Source organism: Hibiscus syriacus, unplaced genomic scaffold (assembly GCF_006381635.1).
Source record: "Hibiscus syriacus cultivar Baekdansim isolate YM2019G1 unplaced genomic scaffold, ASM638163v2 tig00003715_pilon, whole genome shotgun sequence".
Taxonomy (NCBI): domain Eukaryota; kingdom Viridiplantae; phylum Streptophyta; class Magnoliopsida; order Malvales; family Malvaceae; genus Hibiscus; species Hibiscus syriacus.
This window is the reverse complement of record NW_024061980.1, coordinates 1,464,372-1,492,036: the sequence shown is the minus strand read 5'-3', so window position 1 is coordinate 1,492,036 and position 27,665 is coordinate 1,464,372. Positions and strand designations below refer to the sequence as shown.

Here is a 27,665-nt window from a genome sequence, read left to right as displayed (position 1 = left end):
TAGAATGACATAGTTCACGAAACTTCTGCTCCCTACTTTCCTCAACAGAATGGTATAACCGAGAGGAAAAATTAAACTTTAAAAAAGATGATGAATTCATTGTTAATAAGTCATGGGTTAGTTACAACATGTGGGAGGAGGTCATTCTATCGGTAAATCACATTTTGAATCGAGTACCTCACAAGAAATTAGATTCTACTCCATACGAATTGTGAAAAGGCTACACTTCAAATCTACAATACCTGAAAGTATGGGGGTGTCTAGATAAAGTGCACTTACCAGACTTTAAGAAGTCCACCATCGGTCCTAAAATCGTCGATGCAGTGTTTATATAGTATACTATAAACAATGTTGTATACAAGTTCATGAGTTTAAAAGACTTCTCTATTTGTCAATCTAGGGATGTTGTTTTCTTCAAAAATATTTTTCTACTAAACAAATATAGATTAAATAAAGAAACACAAATAGAAAAATTACCATCCAATTATTCTAGTGTACTTGCTAGGTCTCTCAAGAGATTGAATTCGAGCTTAGAAGAAGTAAAAGACAAAGAACTAAAACCTCTTTTGGAATAGACTTCATAACTTCTTTTATTTCAGAGATAAATGATTTAGACTCTATTTTCAATCCTATAGCTCAAGTTTTCATGTTAGATGAGGATTTTAAAACATATGAAAAAGTTATAAGATCTAGTGATGCTAGTTTCTGGAAAAGCGCTATCAATGATGTCTAATCATACCTGGGAATTGGTTGACTTACCTAGAGGATTTAAACCAATCAGTAACAAATGGGTCTTCTAGAAGAAAATCATACTAGATGGTTCGATCTAGTGGTAAAAGGCAATACTAGTCATCAAAGGGTTCACTCAAAAGTTTGGCTTAGACTTCTTCGATACTTATTCTCATGTAACGAAAATCTCAATGATTTGTGCATTATTTGCACTAGCCTCCATTAAAAAATTGCAAGTTCATCAAATGGATGTGAAGATTGCATTTCTAAATGAATATCTAGATAATGAGATCTATATGGAGTAATCTCTTGGCTTCAAGGCACTTGACATGGAAGGCAAAGTGTATAGATTGAAAAAGTCACTTTATGGCCTAAAGCAAGCTCCTAAAAAGTGGTAAGAGAAATTTCACAAAACTATTATAAGTTTAAGTTTTGGTTTTGTTGTGAATGGTTTGGATGCATGCGTGTATTCGAGGATGTTTGGTACTGATTGTGTCATCATAAGTTTATGTGTTTGACGATATGTTGATTTTTAGTATTAACAGTGAGTCCATTGAAAAAACAAAGAATTTCTTATATACCAAATTTGAGATGACCGATTTGGGAGAAGTCGATGCGATCTTAGGGGTCAAAGTTACCAAAACTGAAAAATGAATTTTCTTTAAATCAAACACATTACATTGAGAAAATGTTAAAGAAGTTTGATAGTTTTGTTGTCGTCCCTGTTCGAACTCCTTATGACCCTAGCATACATCTCCTTAAAAATAAAAGAAATAATGTTTCCCAAACTGAATATGCTAAAATAATTAGAAGCCTAATGTTCTTAATGAACTACACTCGACATGATTTGCCTACGATATGAGCATCCTTAGTAGATACTCAACCCAAGTGGTGAACATTGGTTGCCATTCGACTCTACTCAAGTATCTTAAGGGTATGATGGATTGAAAACTTAAGCTTGTTGGTCATCCTGCAATTTTAGAAAGATATTGTGATGCCAACTGAGTTTTTGATAATTATGAGGTAAGCTCTACGAATGGGTATGTTTTTACTTTAGGTGGAGCAAAGATCTCATGGAAGTCTATGAAGCAAACTTGTATTGCTTGTTCCACTATTGAGTCAGAGTTTATAGCTCTTGACTCCTAGGCAAGAACGAGTGGCTCAGAAATTTGTTAGCGGAAATTTCGTTGTGGGAAAGACTAACTCCTCCAGTCTTCTTATTGGTGATTCACAAGCTACGATATGTGTGGATAAGAACCAAGCTTACAATGGTAAGAAGAGACATTCATATAAGATATGAATTTGTTAAACACTTAATAAGAAGCAATTCTCTTCAGAGTATGTGAAGTTAGAAAGGAACCTAGCAGGTCCACTTACCAAAGGGTTAAGCTGGAAACTGGTCCTAGATTCGTCGAGGGTGATGGGTTTAAAGCCCATTGGTTGAGGAATTCATGGTGGATACCCAACTTAGTTATCTAAGTCAATGAGGTTAAACGAAACCTAGAAAGAATCATAGTGTACTTACCAACCTATCCATATGACAAACAATGTACATGTAACATATGAGTTGATTGCTCTTAATAAATTCATAGCCCAGGTTTTAGGTGGTCTTAGTGAGAAAAACCTGATGAATTTACCGACTTTGGCTGAATATCTATTCTTAATAAGTTCATAACCCATAGTTCAATATGTATTCCTAATTGATAAGGACAATATGAACTTACTACCAAAAAATGATGAGTTTTAAGGAAAACTCTTAATGAATTCAAATCCAAAGTTTGAATGGTCATAATAAAAATGACATTGTTAGAGTATGCCCAAAGATCAATCATATGATGATTGTAATGATACATTTTATTTACTGATTTTATTGAATAAAGGCATTGCTGCTATTATTTTCAATTATATATATGCGTTTAACATAAATTGGAAGATAATAAAGTCCATACAATAACATAATTGTTATTATTAAAAGATCTAGTCAATATTATTAAAAGATCTCTAGTCAAGTATTATTATGGGCATGACAATAATAATAAGCTTAGACTAACATGTTATGATTGATGACAACGAGTTGTCATTGACATAGAGATGTCATAATTGAATACATGGTTTTGATGCAGTTAAACATGATCCGTAACTAGTTGCTCTATAAAGACTGTTATTGAAATATCTCAATATATGTAGTGGTGTGTATGATTAAGATAGGATTTGTTCTTCGTACATAATAGGAAATATATCACATACCACTTGATTGAGTGAGACTATAAATGCATGGCCATGCTCGAATAAGTTGATATGAGACAAATTATTCGTTAATTAAAGTCTACTCTAGATATCAAGAAACAATAGATAGGATATAAAGTGTGACTATTCCAAGACTTGTGCATATTCTAGATATAAAGGACAAAAGGATGTAATACATAAAAGAGTTAATAACGAAGATGATATGTGAAATCATATTTTCTTGTAACTTAGGTGACAATGATATATTGCTGGATGTCACTCATTGTATGTAATATTAGAATTGTTCTAATAATTACTGAACGTTGAGGATTGAAATGAGCAAAGATGTACAATTTGTACGTTACGTTACTAAAATATATCTAGATATTATATATGTATATTTGATATACATATGTTTAATTATCCCAATATTTAATTTAAATTAATAAATATTTAATTAATTTGAAATATAAGGGTAACTTGGATATAAAAGGAGGTGTAAGGTCTAGCAGTCGTTTTTTACACATTATCTTTAGGCGTTTTTCTCAAAACAGTTTTGGGAAAAGCAAATTTTGCTCTCAATCGGATGAACTGAGTAGAGGATGAGATGTGGTTTCGTGGAGGCTTACGATTCGAACTGATCGACACCACCATTAGCCGCTGTTGTCCTTGTTATTTTTCAAGGAACCTACTGTAAGTATTCGCATCCTATTCTCCCGATTTTGGTTTCTCATACTTGGATCGCTGGTGAGACCGTCAAAATTTTGTTTCTGCTACGCCATTGGGTGAGTTGACGGTCCCAACCCAAAGTTGAGTATGTAGTCCTAATTGAGAAGGACAAGATGAACTTACTGCAAAAAAAAAGTTGAGTTTTAAGGAAAACTCTTAATGAATTCAAATCCAAAGTGGATGGTCCTAATGAGAAGGACATTGAATTCACCGACTAAAGATGTTGAATATTCTTAATGATTTCTTATCCCAGAGTATGATGGTTCATTTGTAATGAAATTGAAGAAAATCACCATAACCTTTGAGAGGTTGAGCCATAGTAAAAGGCTCTTAATTATCATAGCCCAATTTAGGGTGGTCTATGTTGAGATAAACCTTATGAAATAACCTACGTAAGTGAGAAGGATTAGCCACCTTCTATGAAAACCGTTGGGTTGGTTTTCTAGAGCACTTACTATAATTCTGAGGTAAGATGGCCTAATATACAATCGTGTATATATATCTTACACATCAAGGATTTCTTGTGTGTTATGAGTTTACCCTTATTAGAAAGTCAATACTTTCACTTATCTAAGAGAATGATTGCTCATCATCACTATGTACTAGTTCAGATACGTTCACTAGTGCTTAAGTAACTAATTCCATTATTGCTCTTATTAGAAGGTTATATTTGAGTTTCAGAAGAATTCTTTCACATTAGTGGGGGAATGTTGGAATATAAAAAACACTATCCCAAATTGAAGTGGAAATACCAGGTTGTGTATTTATAGTGTTCATTCTTCTTCATTTGTGAGTGACAAAGAACAAAAGGTAATCTCGCGCGCCGTTGCCCTCCGTCCGTCTCGATTCAGCTAGGATCGTGGCTCGTGACAATACGTGTCTTCGACACATCTGTCTGTCTCGTCTGTGAAACGTGGGAGACCAATAAGTTTCAGCTTTGTTCATAATGTTTATTGTGCCAGTTACAGAATAATTGCATGAGTTACAATAGGCTAAACTACGAATCTAGACTGATTTGAGGCCAAATTCATTGGTTTATGATAACAATTTTAGACAGTGATTTAATACGGAAATTAATCAGATATCTGAATTTCGTTGGATCATTTTGCCCTTAAAGTCCAGCCTATTAATAGACAGGCTTTCCAAACTTCTCAACTCACATATTCTCTCAAACCGACATCATCACTAAACTTGCGAATCCTTGTTGTACCTCCCGAACATTTATGATTTCCTCCGACTTCTCTACAACCTCTTCTTGTTAGAGACTTTTTTGTCCTCCCTATTGTAGACCTAGTTTAACTAGGCGTATCCTACTTATGATTAAAAAAAAATATTCATAAGGAATAAATTTATCTTCTCCTCTCTAGATAGAAATTGTTACTACATATATATACTTTAGATATTTTTTCAAATGACTGCAACCACCAAACTGCCTCGCTAGCAGAAAGCAGGGCCTTGCCTGTGGTGAATATTTATACGTGTCCCAACAACCACATTGTTCCGATTTAAATAACACTAATATTACATATCGTATATATATACTGTCCGTTTTGTAAAGAAAAAATTGGTGTACATGCCCCTAGTAAAAAAAATAAGTAAAATCAATTAAGAAGTTTCATCTATTGATCGTACTTTTCGTATTTAAGAAATACACGATTAAAATTAAACGAAACTGCAGATACATTCTCATTCTTGTGTCGATAACGTTGGAAATAGAAATTAGGAAGATTCATGTTCATCTTAACCAATAATATTAGTACGAAGACGATCACATGGAGTATTGATTTCAACGCTTTAGAAGATAGCTTGAAAAGGGCATGGGAAGACAATATCACATGCATTTTGTCACATATAGATGGGAATGAAGCAATAGGAGATAGCTGCTTCGGGGTTGGGATTGTAGCAGAGATGGATAACAAAGGCCTTGACACGTGGCCTACAAGAGACTTGGCGAAGGGGGCTATATCGTTTTCTATATGTGATGTTCCCTTGTATCGCTAATTGATTTTTAAAACCATTTATTGTGTATTTGAACATCTTGTTATTGATTTGCTTTTTGTGTCCCAAAACAACCAATGATTTTGTGTGTTACTGAAGCCGGCATGCATGGATCATCATCAAGACTCATGCCTTCCTTGTCTTTGTCATATCGTTGGGTAGTGGGGGCATATAAAATTTCCTCCCAAATCATGCAACCTATTTTGCCTTAGTCGAGGAGATTGTTTTCAGCCTTACGCAACCTCCTCCATGGGAATATATACAAATAAAGCTTTCTCAGGCAAGCACAAATGACATCATTTTTCTTTCTTCGTATTATATGTCATTCCACTCTCCTATCTTTACAAGGTAATGATTCATTCTTTGCAATCTTCAATGTTTTAACAACTACCCTAACTACTAACTTAACTACCTGTTCATTGTTGTAAGAATAGACCTGACTTCACTTCAGATACAATCATGTTTCGTGTGACTATTACATACCGAAAAATCATACCATATAAAAAGAACGCCGTGAGTTTATGTATATAATAATGTTCAAACCACCATGATTTTATGTATATCCTAAATCTGACAGTCTTTATTCATTTGGAGAAGTGTGAATAAATCAAGCCACAATACCTTTTCTTGCCAAATGCCAAGCTACACCAACTGGAACATAATATTATTTTAATTGTTCCAACGGCTTGAGCTCTGTTGGAGAATGTTACTATTACTTTATTTAGAAGCAAAACTGCAATGAATGGTAGATTATCCTTTACATCAATCATTGCTGTTGCATACTATTTCATCCTCATAAACTGTAATGAATTCAACATCGGTCTTAAACACTTCGTTACAAATTAATCTTCTCCTATACATGCTTTGTGCATCCATCATTGACTACAGAGCTCAGAACATAGCTGTTGAATATGGGAAGAGTTTTCACCCGATAGTGAGTAGTTTCCGGTTTTCCCCATTGCGTATGCTGTTAGGTTTGAGTTGATTCCCGTATTCGATTGACTGCAAAAGAAAAAAAGTGATTAAATGGATGACTTAATACAACAGAGCAGCACAACTCACCTCACAATACGCTTCCTGTTGTGACTTGCAGTTCCACGATGAGGTCGGGACGCAACTCAGATAATGACACCAAAACAGCGATCATTCAAATTAACCCCTCGAAGTAGCATGATTATGCCGGCCGTGAATCTGGGGGGGGAAGAGATCACGAAACTTGTGTTAACATGCCTAATACCAAACTCACATTAACTCGTAACTGCCAACAATTACTTCCCCAGGGGACTGTTTGTCAACAGGTATATATTAAAGAAACACAGGTATACGGTGTAAAATGAGAGTTTCTGAGAAACTCAGTTTAAAAGTCATGCATGCAAATTTTCAAGGCAATAGTCTATTTCGATCTTGAAGAGCGATTAATATTTTTATATACAAAGTTTCTTGAATTGAGGGAAAGGATTCCACAAACTTACCCGGCAATCAATAGTATCAGAGAGACGAGCCAGAGGACATATTGGTATGGCTTGTGTTTAGGTTTACTAGAAGCCACAATGCATCCAGACGGAACATGTTTCTTGCTAACATATCCAAACTGGGGACGGATTAGAACACAAATCCAAGGAGAAACCCGGAAAGAAATCCACCAATATGAGCAAAGTTATCCACATGTGGGAGGAGTCCCATAGCTAGATTTATTACAATAATGAAAATAAGAGACAGCAGTGCTGCTAACTGCAGAAAGAAAACCAAAACTGTAAGATAATTGTCTCCCATATGAAACAGATTCAGAAAGAATAAAATAACAGAGGGAACCTTACGTGCCTTATTTGCGTAGATTGTCCAGTTTGTGATGAGTTCCGAAAGCATGCTACCTAGTAAACCAAAAAGTGCACCCGAGGCACCAACAGATATGCCAGTTTGAATGAAAAGAGATGACATCAACTCCCACCAAAACCAGCAATTAGATAAAGCAACCCGATTCTCACTGTAGAAAGATAGCAAAGAGAAATTAGGCTTAAATAGTAAATAACTTTACGGCAGGTAGCATGGAGCTTCCCCCATCCTTTTCCACCTATTATCCTAGAACAATGTTGATTTCGGAAAATAAAAGGAAAGGACGTTTAGAAAGAATCACACATTGGAAAGCAATTGCAGAATAATTGATTTCATAGTTAATGGCATACATAAGGTCAAAAAGCATTGAGAAAGGGCTATGTTTGAAGGTTATGAATCAAACACCCACAAACTGCAATCAGTTTTTTCTTGGCCGAGCATCTCAAAATTCAGACTCATGTGAAACACATACTTAACCACTAGCCAGGGATTTGATCTTTAACAACAAAGTGCAGAAAGTTCTTTCGACCACTAGGAACTAGCTTAGACTGCATTGTGTGTATTTGTAATCTACGTTTCTCGTTCTCATCCTTTATTTCTAAAATTTTGCATTCTGAGTTGTGACCCCAGGGGAACTAACAACAGTAACAAGCCATACAGGTATTTAATTGACACCAGAACATTGAATTGAATTTGCCATGGTTGTATTTATCGCAAAGGTAATTAACTCAATGCAGAAGATATGAAAAATTAGGATAATAAAGCCATGTAATGTAATATTTGGAAGGCCTAATCCGATATATGTGGATATAAGGAAAATAAATTGAAATATATGACCAGTTTAGTGTGTGATCTAGAAAAGTAGTTAGTCATAGAAACCTCTAAGACACGTCTCAGATTTGAAAACCAATGATTAGCATCGTTGAATTGAAACAATAAATGCTACATCATGTACTGAACAGTTAGTTCAGAAAATATAGTAAAGGTCGACGTCAATGTCATCAACACGATAAAGCTTCAGTTGGGAATAAGACCATACCAAACCCAAATTCCTGCTCGAGCCGAATTCCAATGAATACAAGACTCAACATATTGGCAAGTATGTGGAAAACACCAGCATGCAGCCATATACAAGAAATCATACGCCATTCCTGATGTTCATGGACGATTTGGTTACGTCCAGGGCACCCATTTTCTCTAATCTGAAGAAGGAAAACAGAAAAGAGCATATTAGGACACGCCATCAATGAACTTGTACTAGCAACCCTATATATAGTCTTCCAAGAGATCATCCTAAACAATTTATTGTATAATCTTCCAAGAGATCACCCTAAACAAATTTATTATATAATCTTCCAAGACCATATCTGAAGCAGAAAATGGTAAAAACTAATCATAAATTTCTTTCTAGAAGTAAATTATAATATATCATGATTGACCATAGATTTCATACATTGATCCATACAAATCCAGCTCTGCCGATTTTATAATTGACATACAAATTGAGGCAGTTCCAAGAATCCAAATTCTTTACTTATTACGGCTTTCCCCTAAAATCATTCTCTAGATGCTAACCAATCCTCGTTTCAGCACAATAAATGTAAAAAAAAATCCCACCGTAAGAACATGATTTTCATCTGCTTTGAGAGAGAGAGAGAGAGAGAGACTTACGTAGAAGCAGAAGGGCCAAGGAGAGGGTTCTCTTTCATTGGCTGGAACGAAAACCTTCCCAGGAACCGAGCCACACAAGAACCCGAATTCTTGGGGCAATTGTTAATAAACATGGAGATTAGAAAAAGGACTACGTTTGCCAAAACAAAGGCCGGAATAAGCCAAGGCACCCAATCTTTAAACGGCATGAAATTCATCAACCGTTGTCCTTTGTGTCCCCTCCGGTGGCTGTGACTCTGGCCCTCCTCCTCCAGCAGCAGCCGCGCATGTCCACCATGCGAAGGCGATGACACGGATGGCTGGGGCTGTGATGCTGCCGCCGCCGGATGCACCGCATTGTCTCCTTTCTTAGGATTCGCCGCCTTGATTTCTATCCTAGAATCCATCCCCATCTAAAACACGCGCCGAGAAGGAAAGACGAAAACTTTTTTGATTCCCCACTTCAAAACAAAAACACGTATGGGCCTATGGGGTTTTTGTTTGACACTATTTTGAGATAACTTGCGTTTCGTTTTAGTTAAAGGATGAACCAGAGACAAAGCAAAAGCAAACAAACATAACGGGACTTCCTAATGTGCTGTTTTAGTATTTTGGTAAACTAAATCTAATATCACTTAATTATGGATTTTATTTTAAATTTAATTTTTTAAAAGTTTATAATATATCTTATCAGTCTAATAAATATATTTAATATTAAATTTAAATTCAGATAATTATGTTTATAAAATATATATACTTAACAATAACTAATTTTTTTAAATAAATATTATTTTATAATTACTATAAATTATTTAATATATATATATATATGATATTAATGGAGAGAATGATAATTAAAATAGAAAATAGACCAAGTCCAAAGGATTGGAAGCTAAGCATTGTTAACCAAATAGGGCCCCGTACCTAACCCGACTTTAGCAAGTTTTGATGTAAACAAAGACCCAACCCAATACATCAGAGTTTAGACCCCAATTTTTGATAGAGTATTATATTGGTTATTTTAAAGAAATCTGGCCCAATCAGTCTCCGAGTCCAATCCACTATATAATTGTTAGATTTATAACACCAAAATGATATATTTTTTGAACCTCAATGAACCGAATGATCACAACAGTTAAGAGATAGTTGTTATCCTTAATGGACCCGAGTTTGAATACAACATTTATAAAGGTATTTGAACGTTCGTTATCAAATGGTCGAGAGTCATTCAGACCAAATCTAATCTACCCAAATTACTTATTTTCACTATTTAAAAATATTGAATATTGAAAAAAAATATTTTTATATTAATGCTATATATAATTTGTAATTAAATTAAAACAAAAAAAAATATTATTTTAAATTATTTTAAAATTTAGTCCACGTTACATACTTAAAACTTAAATCAAGTTCAAATCTAACCAGGGCGGGTTGATTGATTTACTCAACTCACAAAAAAGTTGAGTGACAATAAAAGGATTTCCCCACAAACAGTATTAATTAAGTAATTAACTGTTATATGTCTTTAACAAAAATCCATCAATATATAATATATAATTCACAAACACAATTAGTGGTGATTGATTATGAAAATCACAATACTCTTTTCCTTTAAAAAAATTAAAACTTATAAGTGATATATATATATATATATATATATATATATATATTTCAAAGTGGTTTAACTTATCCAATACAATTGAACCAAAATTATTATGAAAAAATAAATATTATTCACAACATACCATTGTAAATCAAATAATATTTATACATTGATATATCAAAGTTTAAGTCTGCTCCGGAGTTCTCGGAAGGGTTACGTTCGACTAGGCTTTTGAGGGGTTTGCATGGTTGTTCCCACGCAAACGGCGGCGCCTGCGGCCGCCGTCTCTGAGGCCCTCCCTTGGTCTTTCCGTATGGTCAGGATTTGACAAGACTACTCCGGCTGGTATGGAGAATGAATCGCTGTCGTTGCCGATTTCTAAAGAGGGCAATCTTCGCCAACTTCTCTTACGCTGCAGGAAGATGTCTATAGTCGCGAGAAGAAGTCCTATGCTGCGACAGTGCGAAAGTCTTCTGTTGACGTGAGAGATGAGAATACTAGTTTTGGGGTGAATGATGTGGAGATACATGATGGTGACGATAAAGTTGATCGGTCTGGAGATTATCAGGCTGTCTAGTTTTCCACCCGAGTACACGATTCAATCGATCATAACATGAAGCAGTCGATAATCGTGAGACTCTTGGGAAGACAATTGGGTATCGAGCTCTGTGGAATAAGATTAACTTGTTATGGAAGCCGGTGGGTAAGTTTCAACTGACTGATCTGGATAACTGGTATTATTTGGTTAGATTTGAAAGTGCAGAGGACGACTCCAAATTATTAACGGAAGGTCCATGGATGATATTCGGTAGCTACCTCACAGTGCAACCATGGAGTCGACACTTTTCCACGTCCGAGAGTCACCCGTCTGAGGTTATTGTCTGGGCCCGTCTCCCGGGGCTTCCATACCGATACTACACACAATCGATGCTTCGAAGAATTGCTGCTGAACTTGGCCAAGTGATCAAAGTCGACTACAATACGAACAAGGGTGAGCGAGGAAAATTCGCGCGATTTGCGATAACGGTTGATCTGAGCAAACCCCTTCTTCCATGTATCGGCATTGATGATTTCGTTCAACAAATCGAGTATGAGGGTTTTCAAAACATATGCTTCAAGTGTGGAGTTTATGGTCACATGCAGGATATTTGCGGGAAAGTTGACAATGATACTATGGACATGGAAAGGCAGGATGCGAGGGAACTTTCGGAGGGAGTTAATCTGAAAGAATGAGGTGAGGAGCTATACGGACCATGGATGATTGCAACCAGTCGACGCCGCCGTTCCCGAGACAAAGATCCGAAAAATCATGAAACGGGCAAGCTGAAAGATGGTGGAAGCTCGAGAGAGGGAAACGAATCCCGTTTTGAGATTCTGGCGACTGAACAGCAGGTTGATAATGAACACGTGAATGATGAGCCTCCCATGAAACAGAAAAGGAAGGTGGATCGTCCTACACGGAGAAGGGAAAAGGCCGTTGGGAAACCAGTGAGTACACAGTTGGTACCTGCTGCTGATCATGGGATGCCGAGTTATTCACGATCTAGTCAAGGTCCAAGAGGAAGGGTTGGTGGTATTGTTATTGAAGAGAACATTACTAAATTTAGACAAGAATAAAAAATGGACGTGGAACAGCCCGAGCGAATGATCGGCAGGTTATTACTCTAGAGGTGGGGAAATAATCACAGGTGCTTGTCAGAGACACTACTGCAACGAAAGGGAAATGTAATAACCATTTTTGGAACAATTATTTATTATTTTTAAAAGTAGTTACGACTTTAATTTTAAAAAATAGGTGATTTTGAATTAATTGAATAAAACTGAAAAGAGTCGTCATCAACTTTTGGGTTAGATATGTTGAATACCTAAAAATTTATTTTAAAAATAATTTTAAGAAAAATCATTTTTTAAGACAAAAATTGGTATGCGTTTACCAAAGATTTGATTAAAACGGGTTTGGGTGTCAGTTACGCGTGGAGAAGGATTAACACCCCACAACGCCCAAAATTGATACTGTGTCGCTTACATATCGTCGTAAATGGTGGAAATCCTGAATCCAATATAAAGTTAAGATATGATTCATTTATTAGTTAATTAATTTGCTTCAAATTAATTAATTAGAGAAGATCATTTAATACGATAACAAATCTTGAAAACATAAACTTAAAGGATTAAAATATCATAAACAGAAAGTTAAGAGGCTAAAATAGTAAAAATAGAAATTTAAAAGACAAAATAACACAAACAGAAATTTTAAGAATTGAAATGATAATAAAAATAATTAGTCTCAAAACAATAATTACAAAAACTTTAAGGATCAAAATAAAAAAATAGAGACTTAAGGGACTAAATATTAAAAATAGAACTTCATTTAATAGTTAATATATAAAATTACAAAACACGAAGGACTTAGACTGCTATTATCCCACCTTTCGAAAATGCGCAGAAGGTTCTTAGTTAAAACGATGTAAAAAAATTAGCTGGCCCTATTCCCATATGTAATGGGGTAAGAGGGAAGTAGGGTAGTAGGCTGCCCCCAACGCCAGGTTGAGAGCAGCATCCGTGGAAGACCTCCGTTATGAATTGCCCTCAGTGGGACTCGATCCCACGACCACAAGGTTAAGAGCCTTGCGCTCTACCAACTGAGCTAGATGGGCAAACATAAGCTTGTTTAAGCCATATTTCTCATTTTTTTTCATTTCTCATAAAAACATAGAGAGATATAGAGCCAAAATTCTCTCAACTTCCCCTCGTCGAGGAAGAGAAAAGAAACACCGCTAGCGTCAGCCACAGTGGTTCGCGGCGGCGCACGACGACTAGAGTAAGCCTAAACTCCCAAAATATTCATTTTTTCACCCTTAACCCAAACCCCCTTTTATTTAGTTTAAAAACGATAACACAAGCATAGATCTTCGAAAGAAAACTGAAAGGTTTATATTTCGCGACCGCTAAACCTACCGTCCGACGGGGCCACCGTCAAAATATGTCGGCCTACCCACCACCATAAGCTTCTTCATCGCTCAGATTTGCAGTCCGATCACCCGATCTATAGTCGTCAAATGATGGAAGGTAAGCTCTCTCTATTTTTCTTATTTTCCTCCCCCTTCGAATACTCATTGTTCTCGTTATTTATGATTGTCGAATGATGTCGTTTAGTGAGTAGGGTCTTTGCTAGACAAAAATCTAGATTTTTGGGATTTTATTATCATTAAAATATGTTTTGGTGGATTTGATGAGATTTTGGCCGATTTGGTGGATTCTTGCGTGTTGAATGATAATGTTTTTTTTTTTTGTTCATTGATGGATAATGACAATGGTGATGATGATGGTGGCCTCGGCGGTCAGCTGGAGCGGTGGATTGCTGGCTCGGCTGTGGCTTACTTGGTGGCCCATGCACTGGTGAAGAAAGAAAGGCTATTGGCGGTTGTTGTTGCTTTAGTTTAGGGTTTTAAAAACCTAATTTCAGATTGGTCATCATACTTGGCCGGTTCGGGTCCTCTATGGGTCAGGTCGGATCCAACTTGAACAAGGTCTCGGATTGAGCTTGTAATGGACTGTTGAGTTGTCTGCTGTAATGAGCTCTGATTAAATTGGGCCTCGTGGTTCTGGGTGATAGCTGGGTCTTGGGCTTGTAATCGAGTTACAAATTAAGCCTACAAAAAATGTAAATTAATAATATTAATAATAGTATAATAATATATTTAATAATATTGTTTCGACCCAGACAAAAACGGGTGTCTATAGCTACCCCTCTTTGCACATTCTTGTGTTAACAAGAATAGGCAAAGATGAAAAAGACAACCGTTTTTATACGGTTCTCTTTTTTTGGTTTTGAGATTTGTTGTTTGATTTGAGAGACGACACTTCTCATACGTGATGAAGAGTTCGAATCGTATAAGGGTGACACGACTCCTACATAATGAGGAGATCTAGTCGGGGGATGACACTGCTCATACATGATGAAGAGTTCTTGCCTATCTTTAGGAAGGGTGATAACTCTTTCCTATGTGAGGACGACTGGTTATCTAGATTGACATAGCTCCTACATAATGAGGAAATCTGGTCAGGTGATGACACTACTCATACGTGATGAAGAGTTCTGGTCATCTAAAGGTGATAACACGGCTCCTACGTGATGAGGACGAATGGTTATCGGGTTGACACAACTCCTATAATAAGGAGATCTGGTCGGGGATGACACTGCTCATACTATGATGAATCTTAGCCATCTAAGGATTTTGGTTTCAAAAGAAACCTACTCAGAGATGATGCTTCAAAAGAAGCTATCTCAAAAGAGACAAAATTTTGTTTCCAAAAAATAAACTCAAAGATTTTTCTTAAAAAGAAATTGTCTCAAAAGAGACAAAATTTTGTTTTTTTAGAAAACACCATCAAAGGTGATAGACAGTATGCTTACTCCTTCATATTTAGTAAATATCTTCAGAAGATCTGTTTGTCATTTTCGAACATTGATTTCCTGAAAGATCAAAATAATGCATTTTTGACTGACTATTTTGGATACTATGATGGATGTCAAAATTGCACATGATGATGAATGCAAAAATGCAAATTTCATATGTCATGTATGCATGTATTCTTGGTGGGAATAATTGCATGAGCAAGCATTCTATCCCTGATTCAGTTTGTCTTCATTTCCACCAAGGTGTATTCTTACAAACCTCAACCTGAGATAATTTATTTTTTTTGCCCTAAAAATTTAGGTTCCCTTGTCCCAACTTCGAATCTTGAGCTTTGGAAAGATATTTGTTGAATTCCAAGATATTTCCAGAAAACTTATCTTATTTGAAAATGCTTTTCTTCCTTTGAATTTTCAAAACTTCGAAAAATATCAAAAGAAATTTTGAAAATGTTGTCTCATTCTAAGTTTTAAAGCAAATCATAAGACAGGAATTCATTGTACATCAAAGAATTAACTGCTCTTTTAATCTTTGATATTGTAATCTTTGCAAATATCAAGATAAAAAAAGTTGGTTTAGAGGTTGGCTACCTAAATCCTAAGGTTTGTTTCCCCAATTCAGTCATCGTGAAGATCATGGTTTGCCCCTCTTTCTTGACTTGACATTTTAATTGGAGGCGAACAAAACGACACAACTAGCATAATCAATAGCTAGACCTTTCATAATACTTCTATTTCAGTTCTTTGAAATCTTACATTTGTTCAAGCTTCGTAGACTCACCTAGTCAAGGTAGTGCATAAATATCGGTCTAAAATGAGATTTCTAAGTGCTCGTGTGAGTTTGACTATAACAGGCTCAACTCCCTTTGTCCATATTCACCGAAACTCTTTTTAGTAAATTTGATTTAATTTTCCATTATCTGGCTAGATGAATCTTATCCATAAAACCGGAGTGTTTAACCAATTGCTCTAGAGGGATAGCTCAAGCTTTATTGTATGTATATCTTATAATCACCTTTATCAGGCTAGCTGAATCTTATCCATAAAGTCGGGGCGTTTAACCAATTGCTCTAGAGGTACAACTCAAGCTTTATTGTACGTATATCTTATAATCACCTTTATCAGGCTAGCTGAAGGATTCATGTCGTCACAAAGTCTTTGACTTGACAATCACAGTGGAGCATACACTGAATTGTCGAGTACCCGATCAATATCATGGTTTGAATATAATCTATTCATAAAGCCAGGGCTTTCAAGTTTCCTCTATAACCAATTGCTTTAGAGGAATAACTCAGCTTTATTGTGTGTGTATATATATATATTGTTGGGTAAAAATATTCTATTTTTAAGCTCATGAGAACCTGTTATAGTCTAGGTGTTTGTTGAAGGTCAGAAAATCGTTAGAGTTCAATTCCCAAGCAACTGACCTAAACTAAATTCACCTACTTGACCATTCCACCTGAGAGGATCATGATCATCATTGAAAGTCATAAACAGAAATAAAAACCAATTAGTCTTTGCAATTTCATGTGTTGGATGCTCCATTTATCCGTTCCTAACACATACCTGAATGCCAAGATGATTGATTGTACATACGAGGAGATAACTAGCTTGGTCCCTGCAAGAGAAGGGTATGTGTTCTGTTGTATGTTCTGAATCAATGGGGTTCTTATTTTGTAGGGGTTCCATATTGTCATTTGTTAAAGATTTACAACCTCAATTATTAAAGAATTTTTAATTAAGGTGATATTTAAAGAATTCAAGATTAAAATTTGCTCATTGCTCATTTCCTCATAATGAAACATTTTATTTAAAATGTTTGACCATCAAATGATTTACAAATATTTAAACATAAACAAAAAAATAGGTTTAAACAAGATAACATGCATTTGATGATGCAACAAAACTTTGATGGATGCCCCAGCCGACTTCTGATCAAAATGCCCCATTACACATTAAAAGTCAATACCCTGAATCGATCAGATCTTGGACCTTACGCTTCAATGCCCTACAATTCTCAATGGTATGGCCTAAGCTCCCAATGTGATAGCTGGATATGGTGTAAATATCATGGCCTTCAGGATATGGGTCCTCTCTTGGTTTGGATTGAACTGGAATCACCATGTTGTTCTCAATTAGCTTTGGGAGCAATTCCTCATATGTCATCGAAATTTGATTAATGCATGTCTTTTTACAAAAAACATTATGAGACACGGTCCCCGGACTAGCTAAATCCATTATATTGATGTCATTTCTTTCCTCAATGTCAGTATGGCTAGTACCACCTATCTGGCCATTCTTGATAGCTCTTTCGATTATTTCTCCGCACATGACGATGTCAGAGAAATTCTTAGTGGCAACCCCTATCATGTAGTCGATATATGGAGACTGTAATGTATCTATGAATAGAGTAATGAACTCTCTTTCAGTCATTGGTGGATGCACTTGAGATGCGACATCCCTCCATCGTTGAGCATATTATCAGAAACTCTCATCACTCCTCATCTCCATATTCTGCAGCGTTATTTGATCAGGTGCTATATTAATCATATGCTTGTATTGGTCCATAAAGGCACTAGCTAAATCCTTTCAAGAGAGGGCTTGAGTACGACTCAATTGGTTATACCCCTAGAAGTGGGTCCAGTCAGGTTGTCTTGGAAGCAGTGGATCAACATCCGATCATTTTTAGTATATCCAATCATCATTCAAATAAACATCGTGAGATAGACATTAGGGCAACTGGTTCCACTGTACTTTTCAAACTTGGGCATCTTGAATTTGGGCAGAAGCACCAAGTCAGAAACTAGTACTAGTTATGTTGCATCCATTTCGTTGTGAAAGCTATGTCCTCTCATTTCCTTGAATGTCTCACTGAACCACTGTTTTAAATTCTCCGGGATCTCATTCTTGGCTCTTCTCATTGCCTTAGGAACGAATATGTTATGATCAGTAGAATTACCCCGAGGATTTAACACAGTTGTATGAATTTTATTGGAAGAGAATCCTGCTTGATGGTTTGGAAGCTTGTGGGGAGAAATGAGTATCGGATTATTAGCATGGGCCATCACATCTTCGAAGGTTCCTCTAATCGAAGAAATATTCTCATTGCCTCTTTCTTGGTTGAGTCCAGCCAATTTTCTACCATTTGGTCTACTAGGTCCTTTTGGTTTTACAATTGTGCCTGCTCAATTTTAGATTCACACTATACTTGCATCTTTTGCAAATTATCTTCCAGTTGTTTATTCAGTTGCTCAAATTTTGCTTTCATTTTCAATACTGTGTAAATGCAGTTACTGTTAAATGCACTTCCTCAAAGTTCCCCACAAAGTACGATTAATGCATGTAAAAATGCTTAAATGAATGCTATGTAAAATGCAATGATATAAATACAGATGCAAAAAAATTGATCCCAACGATGGATATCGTAGAATAATTTCCACAAGAAATAAAAAGTTTTCACATTACAAGACAATCCATTTTACAGACATGACTTCGCTTAAATGTTGAGTTTGAAGTGGATCTCCGCTTCATCTTGAATATTTGTCCTTGAAAATGACGCCCCTCCATCTCTTTGTAACCTAACTCTATTAATGCCCCAGCGGTGCTGAAGTGCATTACTCCTTGGTGGTTAATGATGAAATGATCATAGATAAGAATTTATTGCTAGATTACTCCTTGGATCAGTGGATCTTCATTTCAGTCTCAAATTCTGCACGATCTTCGAGCTCACTACTTCGTCTTGGATCTTCTATTTGAAACTGATGCCCCTCAATGCTATGTAAACTAACTCCGTTAATGCCTCGGTGGTGTTGAAGTCAATGCGTCGCTTATTGATGACTAGTGATGACATGATTGTAGATAAGACTCCACTTCTGGATTACTCCTCAAATCAGTGGATCATCATTTCAGTCTCGAATATTGCACAATCATCTAGCAAGTCTCATTCTTGTACTCTGAACTTCTTTTAGCTTTTAGTACATGTCTGTGTATGCGAAAGCTTAATTGAAAACCTTTATCTCTTCTATGATAAAATTTCCACTTGAGTATCCCCTTGAGAATCAACACTTGTGTATTATGTTATATTGATGCAATGCAATGCAAAGAAAGATGAAAAATGATACAATAAAAAGAAATAAGTTAGTTTACATAAACAAAATGAAAGAAATTAATTAGTGTACACAAACAAAACAAAAGAAATCATTTAATACATGTGAGACAATCAATACAAATAAAAATGTTATTCAAATATGAATATAACATATACCTTGTCATGATATCTAACCGAACATGCCTTAATTAAATAACATTCCTACCTGGACATGCTATCTACCCATAATGATAATTTTAAAAACAATTAATCCTAACTGCATGATATCTAGTTCGCATGATGTTATTTAACATAATTTAAAGCAAAAATGAAAGGTTCAGAAACGTTTCTCCTTTGTGTACACCTATTTTGGATACCTACTGACGAACATAGGTTCGATATGACTCTACCTATGGTGACCATTCTACGATTCACTATATGCATGGTTTCGGCTCTATGAGGAAAAATGTACTCGAATTGTCCTTGATGTCGGTGCCCTTTGGGCTGTCAAACCCTCAATCCTCACCCATTACAAGTTTCAAAGGGAACGAGTTCAATTCGAAAGGATACATTCCCTTATGCCTATGCGAAGAATAAATTCACACGAAGACATAAGGTATATGAATCCCGAAGGTTACTTGCAAGGCCCGCATGGAGTTAAATTTTACGTTATGCAAATGCCCGTAATGTGTGTAAAGAGAGACCCTTTGACTCGAAAGGAAAACGAAACCACTCGACAAAAACTTGGACATATCTGAAGGCAAAGATTCAAATGTTAGTATGACAATAAAAAAATGAAGCAATTAAAAAACTTTAATAAAAGGATCATATGTTAACTAAATACTCGAACTCATAATTTCCACCAAACGAAAATGTGTAAACAACTTACAGCTTGACTTTCTAAAAAAAAGTCCACAGTAGAGTCGTCAAGTTGTCATAACCATTTTTAGGTGGAACAATTATTTATTATTTTTAAAAACAGTTACGACTTTAATTTTGGAAAATGGGTGATTTTGAATTAATTGAATAAAATTGAAAAGAGTTGCCATCAACCTTTGGGTTAGGTAGGTCGAATACCTAAAAACATCTTTTAAAAATAATTTTAAGAAAAATCATTTTTAAGATAAAAATTGGTTTGCGTTTACCAAAGATTTGATTAAAACGAGTTCGGGAGTTGGTTACGCGTGGAGAATGATTAGCACCCCCACAACGCCCAAAATTGATATTGTATCGCTTACATATCATCGTAAATAGTGGAAATCCTGAATCAAATATAAAGTTAAGGTATGATTCATTTATTAGATATTTATTAATTTGCTTCAAATTAATTAATTAGAGAAAATCCTTTAACACGATAAGAAATCTTGAAAACATAAACTTAAAGGATTAAAATAACATAAACAAAAAGTTAAGAGGCTAAAATAGTAAAAATAGAAATTTAAAAGACAAAATAACACAAACAGAAATTTAAAGAATTGAAATGATAATAACAAAAAATTAAAGTCTCAAACTAGTAATTACAAAAACTTTAAGGATCAAAATAACAAAAATATAGACTTAAGGAACTAAATATTAAAAACAGACATTTAAATGACTAAAATAGTAAAAACAGAAACTTAAAAAATTAAAATAAAAAACAGAAAGTTAAAGGACTAAAATGGTATTAACAAAAACTTGAAGTCACAAAACATTAATTATAAAATAAACTAAAGCCCAAATCACAAATGTTAAATAATACAGGTACCTTAAGTGTAAATAACCCATAAATACAATTAAAGACTAAAATAAAATAAAATAGAAACATAGAAGTTTAAATAATAATTAGACCTAATGACAAATAGTTACTAAAATAGAATATTTATAAATATGGTATCTAAATTTAAATATTAACAAAAATTACAAAATAAGTAAAACAAGATTAAAATAAAAGTATTGAAAAATAAATACTCAAAGTAAAACAAAACTTCATTTAATAGTTAATATATAAAATTACAAAACACGAGGGACTTAGAATGCTATTATCCCACCTTCCGAAAATTCGCAGAAGGTCCTTAGTTAAAATGACGTAGTTTTGACTAATATATATATATATGAAAAACGTAGGCTTGTTTAAGCCATATTTCCCATTTTTTCATTTCTCATAAAAACATAGAGAGATATAGAGTCAAAATTCTCTCAACTTCCCCTCGTCGAGGAAGAGAAAGAGAGACACCATCGGCGTCAGCGACGACGATCGCGGTGGCACACGACGGTCGAAGTAAGCCTAAACCCTCAAAATATTCATATTTTCACCTTTAACCTGAAACCCCTTTTATTTAGTCTAAAAACGACAACACAAGCATAGATCTTCGAAAGGAAACCGAAAGGTTTACCTTTCGCCACCGCTAAACCTACCGTCCGATGGGGCCACCGTCAAAATATGTCGGCCTACCCACCACCATAAGCTTCTTCACCTCTTGGATTTGTAGTTCGATCACCGATCTATAGTCGTCCAAGGATTGAAGGTAAGCTCTCTCTATTTTTCTTATTTTCCTCCCCCCTTCAAATACTCTTTGTCCTCTTTATTTATGATTGTCGAATGATGTCGTTTAGTGAGTATGGTCTTTGCTAGACAAAAATCCGGATTTTCGGGATTTTATTATCATTAAAATATGTTTTGGTGGATTTGATGAGATTTGGTCGATTTGGTGGATTCTTAAGTGCTGGATGATAATGTTTTTATTTGTTTTTCTGTTCATTGGTGGATGATGACAATGGTGATGACGATGGTGGCCTCGGCAAGAGCGGTGGCTTGCTGGCTCGGTGACGACTTACTTGGCAGCCCATGCACTGGTGAAGAAAGAAGGGCTACTGGCGGCTGCTGCAGCTTTAGTTTAGGATTTCAAAAACCCTAATTTCATATGGGTATCATACTGGGTCGGTTCGGGTCCTATACGGGTAGGGTCGGATCCAACTTGAACAGGTCTCGGGTTGAGCTTGTAATGAACTGTTGAGTTGTCTTGCTGTAATGAGCTCTGATTAAATTGGGCCTCGTGGTTCTGGGTGATAGTTGGGTCTTGGACTTGTAATATGGGTTACAAATTAAGCCTGCAAAAAATATAAATTAATAATATTAATAATAGTAATAATAATAATAATATTTAATAATATTTTTCCGACCCAACAAAAACGGTGTCTACAGGAAACATACGACAGTAACCATACGATAGTAACCATCTTGGAAAGTACCAAAGATAAAATCAATTTGTCTCGGGGGCAGCCTCCTGGAAACAAAGGGTTGAAAGTCCGTAAGAAAAATATTCAATCTGCGATAGGTGGTATTCCGACGGCAAGTCATAGTTCAAGCTCTTTGGCTCATGATGCAGGAATGGTGGGTAAAGAGAACGTGGAATTAAACGTTTCGTGTATTGAATCAGAGGGGACGGGGAGCAGATCCATAAATAATTCTCCTAACCCGTTACCATGTTAAATTGGTTATTTTGGAACTGTCAAGGGGCTGCCAGCCCTACTTATCGCGTTATTTCAAGCAGGTTGTCCGATATCACAAGCCTTATTTCGTAGCTTTGCTGGAAACTAGAGTAAGTGGGTTAAAGGCGGATTCGATTATTGCGAAATTTGGTTTCTGTAACTCTTTCCGTGTTGAAGCGCAGGGGTTCAGAGGTGGTATTTGGTTGCTCTGGCAGGATCATTTGCAGGTGGTGATTCTTAAAATTACTAATCAATTCGTACGCTGTTTAATTCGAGGGGCGGGTATGGAGGATACTATTTTTGTGTCACTGTGGTTTATGCAAGTCCGAATATCTAGAAAATCTTAATCCGGGAAATAATTATCCTTATCTTTTGGGTGGCGATTTTAACACCATCTTGAACCAAGATTAGCGGAGTGGGGGTGCCGTTGGCCGTGTGGGTACTAGCCGGAGTTTTGCTTCTTTTGTTGATGATTGTGCTCTCGAATCTTGGTTTCCAAGGTATTCCGTTTACTTGGTCTCGTGGATCGCTTCATCAACCGTTGGACCATTGTCTGGTGAATTCGTGTTGGCATGCTCGTTATCCGGACTCGACAGTTTTCACTTGGACCAGTTGAGTTCGGATCATAGGCCTTTACTTTATGAAATTAGAGATTGATCAGCATCCTCATCGAGTTTTACCGTTCAGATTTGTTTTCGCTTGGCTACATCACCCGGATTTCAGGAACTTCCTTATGAGTAATTGGTGCAGGGAGGAAACGGTTTTAACCAATCTTCAGAATCTACAACCCAAGTTGATGGAGTGGAATCCATCTAGTTTTGGGATGATTGGGGCTCGGAAAAAATGGATCATGGCTCGATTACGGGGTATTGATCGGGTACTTCAGCAAAAACATTCGGATTTTTTGTCTAATTTGGAGGTACAACTCAAGACAGATTTGGAACTCCTTCTTGAGCAGGAGGATATGTTATGGATGCAGAAATCGCGAAGCAATTGGTTAACTCATGGGGATTAGAATACAAAATTTTTCCATGATTTTGCAAGGAATCGTCGTCGTCAGAATACCATTGCCATGTTATGAGGTGAATACGGCACTAGGTGCAATGATCAGTCCATGCTTCGTGAAATGACAGTTAATTATTTCTCCAAGCTCTTTACGAATAACGGCAATCATGGGTATACTTACCATATACACGGTCGGTTTCCCTCCTTGGCAGCAAATTCTTATTATTCTCTATGTACGCCAGTTCAAAGGAAGAGATCCGCCAGGTGGTTCTGAGTATGGATCCGGCTAAAGCTCCCGGCGTGGATGACTTCCACGCTTTCTTCTATCAGCGTAATTGGGTTTTGGTTGGTTCTCAGGTATGTCAGTTGGTTCGTGACTGTTTCTTTCAGAAGTCGGTTTCTGCAGAGATGAAATAGAGCTTTCTTGGTACTTATTCCCAAAATTGTCGCGCCGAAATATTTCAACCAGTTTCAGCGGATAAGTTTATGTACAATCTTATTCAAAATTGTTACCAAAGTGGTGGTGAATAGGTTGAAACATCTCCTACGGAAGTTAATCTTTGAGTGGTCGTTTATTGATGATACTTTGCATGATATTGGGATTCTTCTAGAGCTTCGTCAACTTATAATGAACTGTGTATCTACAGTGTCTACTCGGGTGTTGTGAAATGGAGCGGTCTCTGATTCTTTTAAACTTACTCGCGGAATTCGTCAGGGTGATCCTTTATCACTCTATCTTTTCGTGCTTTGTAGGAAAGATTAGCTCAAGCTATTCAGAAGGAAGTGACTGACGGAAATTGGAAACCGATCAATTGGTTCATGATGGCCCGTGCTTATCTCACTTATACTTCGCAAATGACCTTGTTTTGTTCGCGGAAGCATCTTTGGACCAACTAGATGTTATTCAACGGGTCCTGCAGGAATTCTGTTTTAGCTCCGGCCAAAAGGTTAGTCAGACAAAGACCCATATTTTCTCTCGCACAATGTGGAGGATACTATTTGCAGATACATTAGTGAGGGGTTTTAATTACTCAAGGGTAGACGACCTAGGACGTTACTTGGGTGTTCCCCTCTTACACAAACGGGTCACTAATGAGACTTACGAGTACTTAATTCAGAAGACCCGAGATAGACTTGCTGAATGGAAAGCGAAATCTCTCTCCTTTGCTGGCCGTGTTATTTACTTATTTTGGCCAAATCGGTATTAAACACGTTACCCACCTATGCCATTCAAACAAGTTATTTACCAAAGGGTATATGTGAAGAAATTGAGCTTCTGACGAAGAACTTTATCTGGGGTCACTCTGTTGAAAAACGAAAGGTTAATCTTGTGTCTTGGGACCGTATTTGTATGTCGGTTGAACATGGCGGTCTTGGTCTTAAGAGAATGGAAACCCAAAACGAAGTTTTCCTGATGAAATTGGGATATCGTCTGCTGACAAATGATAATCAATTATGGGCTAAACTACTGCGCTCTAAGTATAAATGGAATGATATTCTTCCTATTTCAATCACTCGCCTAGGATGTTCTCGTGTTTGGAGAGGCCTGAGTCTTATTTGGCCTGAGGTTTACTCGGCGATTAGTTGGAGGCTCGGAAATGGTGAAACTGTGGATTTCTGGAAAGATGATTGAGTTTATGATTTTGGTCCTCTCATGCATCATTGCAAGATACAAAACCTCTCTTTTCAACCTACACCGGTTGCTCTCATGCTGGGTGTAGATGGTGATTGGAGGTGGGAAATGTTGAGTCCGTTATTAGCAGATGAATTATTACTGTCAATTGCAGCCGTAATCTCCCTAAACCTAGTGGTGGTGATGATAGACCACGGTGGAAATGGGAGAAGAATTACACATTTTCCATAGCAAGTGCTTATGCACAGAGAATGGGGGCTCATTCTAATGAGGCTTCGGAGTTTTGGAAAGCCATATCGTGCTACAAGGGTTTATCGAGAGTCAAAATGTTACAGAGGGTGTCTTGCAGCGAGGGAGGCGTTTCTGTGAGAGAGTGTTCGAGCTCATGAAGCCATGAAGGAAGACGCGCGTAGAGGTTTAGATATGGCTCGCGAAGTTGTCAAATGGTGCACCCCTTCTTCGGGCTGGTTCAAAATTAATTCTGATGGGTCTCGTAAGTCTTCGACCGGTTTAGCGACGTGTGGAGGAGTCATACGTGATTCAAATGGCAATTGGATTATGGGGTATTCAAAGGCGTTAGGGAGGTGTTCCGTGTTTGATGCTGAGATGTGGGTGTTTACAGGGGTTATCTGTAGCCTGGGATTTGGAAATCAAAGATGTGGTGATAGAAACTGATAATCGTGAAGTCTGCGAATTGCTTTGTCAGGGCAAGACTATGGAAGGAAACTCTCATTTGATTTCTCACTTGATTGAGATGTTGGATCGTCCTTGGAGACTGCAGTTCTCTCATACGCCGCGCGAAGCCAATCAGACTGCGGATGCAATGGCGAAGATCGCATGGAACATGCCATTCGGAGCTAACAGATATGCTATTCCCCCTGATGCTGTTTCTGGTTTGCTACGTGATGATGCTATTTCCCCTGATGCTCTTTCTGGTTTTGCTACGAGATTATGCTATAAGAGTGCTGCAATCTACCTTTCGGTCTTTCCTTTGCATTAAAAAAAATCAAAATACTATAATAATAAATTTTTAATTAAAGTGATTTGCTCGAAATAAAACTATATAGAAATCGCTTTATTAGTATAAAATCACTAGACAAACCAAAATAATTTGTGGCAAAGAGAATTATATTATTTTTATAAGAGAGAAATTAATTGAATAAAAGAAATGAAATCGTAAGCCTATAAAACAAATGATAGATGAGATTTGATCAAATATAGCGATGTCAATGATCCTAGAGGTAAGCAATCAGCTCTCAAATTTTGTTTCCATTCACAGTGATATATATATATATATATATATAGAAATTTTCTTTAATAAAACATTTAATTCAATGCACCCAAAAATCTTGAATGGTTCAAACATCTTTCCATTTTCCCGAAGCCCTTCATTGCTTCCCAAGCAAATCCCTTTAATGGCTTTCCCGATTCTTTCGTCCCATTTTTTTATTCTGTTATTACAATCTGCTCGTTCATTTATATATATACATCCACATATATATGAATAAAATAAAATTTGCATTAATCATATTATTAGTATGAGCAGTGAAACGTTAATGGAGAAACCGACGAGTGGAAAATGTCGATGCAGAACCCAATCCTGGTACACTGTTTTCATCTCTTTCCTTTTATGGTTCACGCTCTACATGATTTATTTGTATTCTTCGTATGCCACGTTTAGCAAGAGGGAATATAGTTTAACTGTCAACAATGATACGGCTATTTTAGATTCATCCGAGTCTTTTCACGGTGTTCTTAGAGATTACGAAACCGAGGATTTTTCTCGGGTTGGAGGTATTAATCTTGAAGATACTGTTGATGATGAGGACGAAGCAGATTCTGAAACAGAGGAAAAACCTGTCGAGGAGTTGTCTGAGGATGATGAAGTTTATCAGGTGATTCAGTCGTAGTTGACTGAAGAACAAAATGAAACTGAACCTGTTGAGACCGAGACGAATTCCGGTAATGAAAACGAAGATGTGGCTGGTAGTAAATGGGTTAAAAACATGGATGAAGATGATAGAACTGTGAAAGACAAGAAAGGAAAATCATGCGACCGAACAGAAGAAAGGGACAGCAAATGTTGCAGAACGAAAAAGGGAAGACAATGCCGAGGATCAGGAGAAAGGGAAGGAAGATCGTGTGGCGAAACGGAAAGTGGCTGCAAATCATTTAGAAAGACATGGGAGAGAATGTTGAAGATCGAGCGGCTAAAGGAAAAGCGGCTGCAAATGTTTTGGAACAGCAAAGAGAGGGCAATACTGAGGATCAAGAGAAAAGGAATGGG

The 27,665-nt window shown here is 36.5% G+C and overlaps 1 non-coding gene and 1 pseudogene across 1 annotated transcript; both read right to left on the bottom strand.

Annotated features, from left to right (window-relative positions):
• Positions 1–6,508: 6,508 nt before the first annotated feature.
• On the bottom strand, positions 6,509–9,741 carry LOC120180450 (annotated as a pseudogene).
• A 3,611-nt stretch (positions 9,742–13,352) lies between these two features.
• On the bottom strand, positions 13,353–13,425 carry TRNAK-CUU. Its single transcript has one exon. It is a non-coding gene; the product is annotated as a tRNA-Lys (tRNA).
• Positions 13,426–27,665: the final 14,240 nt, after the last annotated feature.